This window comes from Hylobates moloch, unplaced genomic scaffold (genome assembly GCF_009828535.3).
Source record: "Hylobates moloch isolate HMO894 unplaced genomic scaffold, HMol_V3 SCAFFOLD_9, whole genome shotgun sequence".
Lineage (NCBI taxonomy): Eukaryota > Metazoa > Chordata > Mammalia > Primates > Hylobatidae > Hylobates > Hylobates moloch.
In genome coordinates this window covers 106,951,782-106,959,474 of record NW_026652284.1, presented here as the reverse complement: position 1 = coordinate 106,959,474, position 7,693 = coordinate 106,951,782, and positions in this window count along the sequence as shown.

Below are 7,693 nucleotides of genomic sequence, written 5' to 3'. Positions count from 1 at the left end.
TGTCTCATGCCAACAGTGCCACCACGTGGTCAGCAAAGAATAGCATGATGTGTGTTTTTGTCATACACAGCTGCTTTCCTCTTCTGTTTACCATGGTCTTTTACTGTTTACTTCAGTTAAACATAAACATATTAACATACACACACACATCCTTTTAAACTCCATTTATTTTGTTTACTCTTATATTACCGATAAATGTTCCTTTTCCCTACTCCTTTTTCTCATGAACTTAAAAATTAATCATTTTTATAAGCACAAGGATAGTATTAGTCATTTGTCTGAAAACCTCCATGTTTTCTTTGTTTCTTTGTTCTTTGTTTTTTTGTTGTTGTTGTTTTGAGACAGGGTCTTTCTCTGCAGCCTCCACCTCCTGGGCTGAAGCAAGCTCCCCACCCTAGCATCCGGAGTATCTGGGACTACAGGCCTGTGATACCACTTCTAATTTTTTTTTTTTTTTTTTTTTTTAGTAGAGTCAAAGTGTTGCTATGCTGCCCACGCTGGTCTTTAACTCCTTGAGCTCAAGCCTCAGCCTCCCAAAGTGCTGGGATTACAGGTGCGAGCCACGGTGCCCAGCTGGAAGTATACAGTTTTATCTAAAATCAGACACAATGAGTGCCCATATTCTCAAAAGCTTTTGTAAATGTTTAGACATCGTCAGAATTACTACTTTTTACTTAAACTTCTATCTATATATTCATCCTCTCCTAATTACATTTATTGGATTCAAGCATTTGGCTGGGCTCAGTGGCTCATGCCTGTAATCCTAGCATTTTGGGAGGCTGACAGGAGCAGAACACTTGAGGCCAGGAGTTTGAGACCAGCCTGGTTAACATGGTGAAACCTCATCTCTACTAAAAATACAAAAGTTAGCCAGGTGTGGTGGGGGGTGCCTATAATCCCAGCTACTTGGGAGATTGAGGCATGAGAATCACTTGAACCCGGGAGATAGGGGTTGCAGTGAGCTGAGATCACGCCACTGTACTCCAGCCTGGGTGACACAGCAAGACTTTGTTTAAAAAAAAAAAAAAAAGAGAAAACCATTAGCATTCAAAAGCAGGTTTTCACTTTATTTTTTATTCAGTTTTAATGTTGCTTTATTTCAGGAGGTTCCGGTTCTTGGTAAGATGGGATGATCACAGTCTACCCTATCTCTTGCATTGACAGCTTTCACTGCAGCTATGAAACCTGGACAGAACATGCTAGCTGCATGGAACAGCTACTTGACGACTCTGAAAAATAAATAGCAAGAAGATTGGGAAGGCACCCTAAAGTTTAAAGTGCCACCAAACCTGTGATGAATTTTTATTTTTTTCTCTTCTGATATTCTCTAGCCTGAAACTGAAACCCATAAAGGAGCACCAGAACACCCAGAGAGCTCCAGGAGAAACCCTTTTTTTTTTTTTTTTTTTACCTCAAGGTGTGAAAGGCAAACTCCTAACATGCATGTAAGAGAGTGAGTAATTCCCTCCCTTTCTTTCATTCTTTCTGTTTTCTCACACCACCATCCCCAAGCAATTCCACAGCAGTGATGGCAGAGGCCTCCAACAGGGGCCCCATTGGAGGGGGAGGGTCCTGAGCTATAATACCAAAGAGGTGAAGTGACTCTCCCTTAATTTTTATTCTTTATCCTCCCAACAGTTAGCTCTGGATATGTGTAGCAGAGTGGGAAAACTAAAACCTCCACTCTCTAGCAGAAGAAACCGAAAAGAGACTCCCATGGAACAAGTACCAGCAGATTGCAAAGAGAGGGGATATCAAGAAAGAAACCCCATAAAGTTGCTTATGAACTCCGTGCCTTACCTCAAATTTATGTATGCATGCATCTGGCCCTAATCAGCATATCAACGAGTTTAAGAACTAGACATGTAGACAGACATGGCCCAAGTCGCAAGCCCAGTCCTAAGTGAGGCACACATGAGATAGATATGATTAGAGCTGTGAAGCCTTTAGAAATGAAACTGACATCAGAACTATAGCCTACTGGCTGGGTATTATGGCTTACACTTATAATCCCAACACTTTAGGAGGCCAAGGCAGGCAGATCACCTGAGGTCAGGAGTTCGAGGCCAGCTTGGCCAACATGGCAAAACTCCATCTCTACATTAAAAAAAAAAAAAAATTAGCCAGATGTGGCAGTGCAAGGCCTGTAATCTCAGCTACTTGGAAGGCTGAGGCAGGAGAATCACTCGAACCTGGGAGGTAGAGGTTGCAGTGAGCCGAGAGACTGCACTCCAGCCTGGGCGACAGAGTGAGACAGTCTCCAAAAAAAGGAACTATAGCCCACAGAAGCCAAGTTAAAACTTGTAGCCTGAACCTAACCAGGTCAGCTACCTGCTAAAACAAAAATATTGTGTTTTCAATAAGAGTTGAATAAGACCAAGAGTCTTATAACAGTCAAAATGTGCAGGACACAATGCAAAATTACTCAGCACATGAAGAACCAGAAAAATCTCAATTTACATAAGAAAAAACACTCAACAGATAGCAACATCAAGATGACACAATGTTATGGGCTGAACTGTGCTCCCCCAAAGTTTGTATGTTGAAGTGCTAGTCACACAAAATTCAACTGTATTTGGAGATACAGCCTTTGAAAAAGTAATTGAGTTAAAATGAGTCATTAGGGTGATCTCTAATCCAATATGGCTAGTGTCCTTATAAAAAGAGGAGATTAGAGGACACACAAAAAGGGACACCAAGGATGCACCCACAGAGAAAAGACCATGTGAAGACACAGAGAGACAACAGCCACCTGCAACAAATGAGAAGGGTCCCAGGAGAAACAAAACCTGCTAACATTTTAAATTTCTGTTGTTTAAGCCACCATGTTGGTGGCCTCATAATATCAGTGTGAATTATTGTGCTTGGATTTTCCAACAAATCTCAAAGTAGCTATTATATGAATGCCATAACGAGCAATAGTAAATATTCTTGAAAAAACTGGGAAAATAGAAAATCTCAACAAAGAACTAAAAAATATATAGAAAAATAAAATTAAAATTTTAGAAATAAAATATACAAATAAACACAAAATAAATAAATAAACTTACTAATTAAGCACAATAGCAGATTGGAAAAGAGAAAAAATTATTACTGAACCAAAAGGCAGATCAATAGAAAGCATCCCATCCAAAGAACAAAGAGGAAAAAAAAATTGAACAAAAATTAACAGAACCTCATGGACCTGCGGGGCAATAAAAAGGATCAAAAATTAAGATCACTGGAATCCCATAAAAAGAGAAAGAAGAGTATGGTTTTGAAAACATATTAAAAGAAACAATGACTAAAATCTTCCCAAGTTTAGCAAAAGATTAAAACTATAGGTCCAAGAAGTTAAGTAAAACCAAACAGAATAAATGCCAAAAACAATCCACACCCAGGTAATCAAACTATTGAAAACTAACGGCAAAAGAAAGAAAGAAGGAAAGAAAGAAAGAAAGAAAGAAAGAAAGAAAGAAAGAAAGAAAGAAAGAAAGAAAGAAAGAAAGAATGAAAGAAAGCAGAGAGGCTGGGTGCAGTGGTTCATGCCTGTAATTCCAGTGCTTTGGGAGGCCAAGGCAGGCAAATCACCTGAGATCAGGAGTTAGAGACCAGCCTGGCCAACATGGTGAAACACCATCTCTACTAAAAATACAAAAATTAGTCGGTCTTGGTGGCAGGTGCCTGTAATTCCAGCTACTCAGGAGGCTGAGGCAGGAGAATTACTTGAACCCAGGAGGCAGAGGTTGCAGTGAACCAAGATTGTACAACTGTACTCCAGCCTGGGCAACAGCAGGAGACTCCATCTCAAAAAAAAAAAAAAAAGAAAGAAAAAGAAAAAGAAAGAAAGAAAAGAATGAAAGCAGAGAGAAATAATGCATTATGTATGGGTGAACAACTTGAATGACAGATTTCTTATCAGAAACCTTAGAAGATAGAAAGCCTGGAGTTCTTACAAATAACACAAAAGCACTTTGGGAGGCTAAGGTGGGAGGCTGTTTGATCCTAGGAGTTCAAGACCAGCCTGGGCAACATGGCAAGACCTCATCTCTACAGAAAATTTTTAAAAATTAGCCTGTAATATGGTCTTGCTGTGTCCCCACCCAAATCTCATCTTGAATTCCCACGTGCAGTGGGAGGAAACCAGTGGGAGGTAATTGAATCATGGGGGCTGGTCTTTCCTGTGCTATTCTCATGACAGTAAGTCTCACAGATCTGATGGTTAGTGTAAGGGGTAGTTTCCCTGCACAAGCTCTCTCTTCTCTTGTCTGCCACCAAGTGAGACTTGCCTTTCACCTTCCGCCATGATTGTGAGGCCTCCCCAGCCACGTGGAACTGTAAGTCCATTAAAACTCTTTGTTTTGTAAATTGCCCAGTCTCCGGTGTATCTTTATCAGCAACAAGAAAACAGACTAATACAGCCAGGCATGGTGGTGTACACCTATAAACTCAGCTACTCAGGAGGTTGAGGCAGGAGGATGTCTTGAGCCCAGGAGTTGGAGGCAGCATTGAACTGTGATCGTATCACTGCACTCCAACTTGGGTGACAGAACAAGACCCAATCTCAGAAAATAAATAAATAAAAAATAAACTGGACTTCATTAAAATTAAAGTCTTTTTCTCTGTGAAAGACGTTATTAAGTGAAAAGACAAGCTATGGACTAGGAGAAAATATCTTCTAATTACGTATCTGACAAAGAACTTATTATGTATATATAATGACCTCTCTAAACTCACTAGCAAGAAAACAAAAACCCAATTTAAAAATGGGCAAATGAACAGATACTTGCTTATAGAAGACACAGGAGTGGAAAATATGCATGTGAAAAGATGTTCTACATAATTAACCATTAGAAAAATGCAATTTAAAAGCATAAGATTCCACTACATACATATTAGAATAGCTAAAATAAAAAGTGTTAGTAGAACTAAGTGCTAGTGAGGATTTGGAGCAATTGAAACTCTTGCATATTGCTGATCAGAATGGAAAATGATATAGCCAGTTTCTAAATCAGCTTGGCAGTTTCTTATAAACATACAAGTATCATATGATACCATTTATACTGCTGGGCATTTCCCCTTTGAGAAATGAAAACTTGTATTCACTCAAAAAACTGTACATCAACGTTTATTGCAGCTCTATTTCCAATTGCCAAAAACTGGAAATAATTCCAACGTCCTTCTGAAACCAGCTTAATGGTCCCATAGAACTGACATTTGCAGCTTTTTGAATAAACATAGAAATTGACACTTCTGGTCTTAAAACTTGAAAATTAAATTTGTCTTATCATCTCAGTTTCTTCCTCAGAAAACCAGACCTCAAACAAGAAACTGAAGCACTGAAACTCACCATATCACTGCATCCAGACAATGAGATGCCAGACCCCTTATCTATCATGTTGTCGTTGTTGTTGTTTTATTTTGTAGAGGTGGGGTCTCATTGTGTTACCAGAGCTGGTCTTGAACTCCTGGCCTCAAGTGATCCTCTCACCTTGGCCTCTATTACAGGTGTGAGCCACTGCACCTGCTTCACATGATTCTCTTACCCTTCCCTATTTCCTGTTTACCAACTTTCTTCCTTATTCCCCCAATTCCTGTTTACCATCTCCTCTTCCTTATCCCTCCCTAATTCCTGTTTTCTCATATTTAACAACATTCCTTCTCCTACATAGAAACCCCTGATTTTAGCTGATTGGAGAGATGGACCTGAGACTCAACTCCCATATCCATGGCTGCAGCACCCGAATAAAGCCTTCTTCCCTGGTAACACTCTTTGTCCCAGTGATTAGCTTTCTGTGCACTGAGAAATGAGACCTAGAAAAACCCCTGGTATTTTAGTAACACTTCATTGGTAAATGGAAAAACAACCTGTGGTATGTCCATACAATGGAATACAACACAACATTAAAAAAGAACAAACTATTGATACATGCAACAATTTGGATATATCTCAAAGGAATTAGGCTAAGTGGGGGAAAAAAGCCAATCTCAAAAGATTCCATTTTATATAACATACTTGAAATGTCAAAATTATAGTGATGGTGAACAGATCATTGATTGCCAGGGTTTAGAATGGGTGCAGGGCATGTGACTGTAAGGAAGTATCAGGGTAGTTTTGGGAGTGCTGTAGCTGTTCTGTATCCTAATTTTGCAAAGCATACATGTGTTAAGATTCATAGAATCATATACAAGAAAGTTAATTTTTCTGTACAGTAATTTAAGAAAGAAAATAAATAAATAAAAATATATTATTCGGTGTTATACAATTATTTATTTGATAACATTATTACTTTTCCAAAAATTTGAATTGCCAGATATCAGGTACCCTGTGGGACAAATGACCCTTTGGCAACTTGCCTAGAAATCTAAATTTTAGGAGGGAAAAAAATGTATCTTCAGTGCCCGTCATTACTTGACAATGAAGGATGACTTAGATTGAGAAGTCAAAGAAGAAAGATGGGGGCCAAGTCGGGGCTAACATGAAGTAGGGTGGAGGAAGCTGTGTGCAAAGCCAAGCTGTAGAAACAGGTCCAGCCAAGGTGTGTGAACGTGGTCCTTCCAAGAAGAAAGGAATAACTTCCTAAGAGGGAAAACACCAGGCCCAAAGGGAGTTTGAGCTTTTAATCAACAGCTTATTTACCTGAGAGGATCTTTAAAAACTATTTTTTTGTTTTTGTTTTTTGAGATGGAGTCTTTCTCTATTGCCCAAGCTGGAGTGCAATGGTGCAGTATCCACTCACTGCAAGCTCTGCTTCCGATTCAAGCAATTCTCATGCCTCAGCCTCCCGAGTAGCTGGGATTACAGGTGCCCACCACCACGCTCAGCTAATTTTTGTATTTTTAGTAGAGACAGGGTTTCACCATGTTGGCCAGGCTGGCCTCAGACTCCTGACCTCAAGTGATCTGCCTGCTCAGCCTCCCAAAGTGCTGGGATTATAGGCATGAGCCACTGCACCCAGCCAAAAAACTGTTTTTTAAAAAAGGAAGAGATCGATCTTTTTAGTTACCAAATTTTTTTTCTACCACTCCACCACACTCCTCAGCATCAGTGGTTAAGTGGGTACCAGAGCAAGATGAAATAAATTCTAAAAACAGCTCTTTTTTTTTTTTTTTACTACCGATACAGATATAGATAGATTGTGCATACAGATTATATATACACAAATATTTGTACATGTATACATATATATATTTATACCCCCAAAATATATACTACTGTATTTATAATAAAAGTTGACATTTATTAAGAGTTTGTCATGGCTTTAAAATATGCCTGTAAATTCTTTGACACTCTTCCACTCAAATAGTGGAAACTAAATCCCTTCATTTTGAATGTGGGCTGATCTTAGTGACTTAGTGACTCACTTTCAACAAAAAGAATGTGGCAGAGCTGATGTTATGAGAAATCAGAGATTAGGTCATAAAAAGGATTCAGCATCTCTCTCTCTCTCTCTCTCTCATTGCTCTGTCTGGGGTACAACAGCTGTCAAACCATGAGGACATCCATTCAGCCCTATGGAGAGGCCCACGTGAAGAGAAATGAGGTCTACCACCAACAGCCAGCACCATGTGAGTGGGCCATGTGAGAGGGCCACCTTCAATGTGGATGCTCCAGCTGCCATCAAGCCTTCAAATACTTGTAGGTCCAGCCAATATCTTATTGCAAACTCATGAGAAACTCCAAGCCTAAACAGCCCAGCAAAGCTACTCTTGA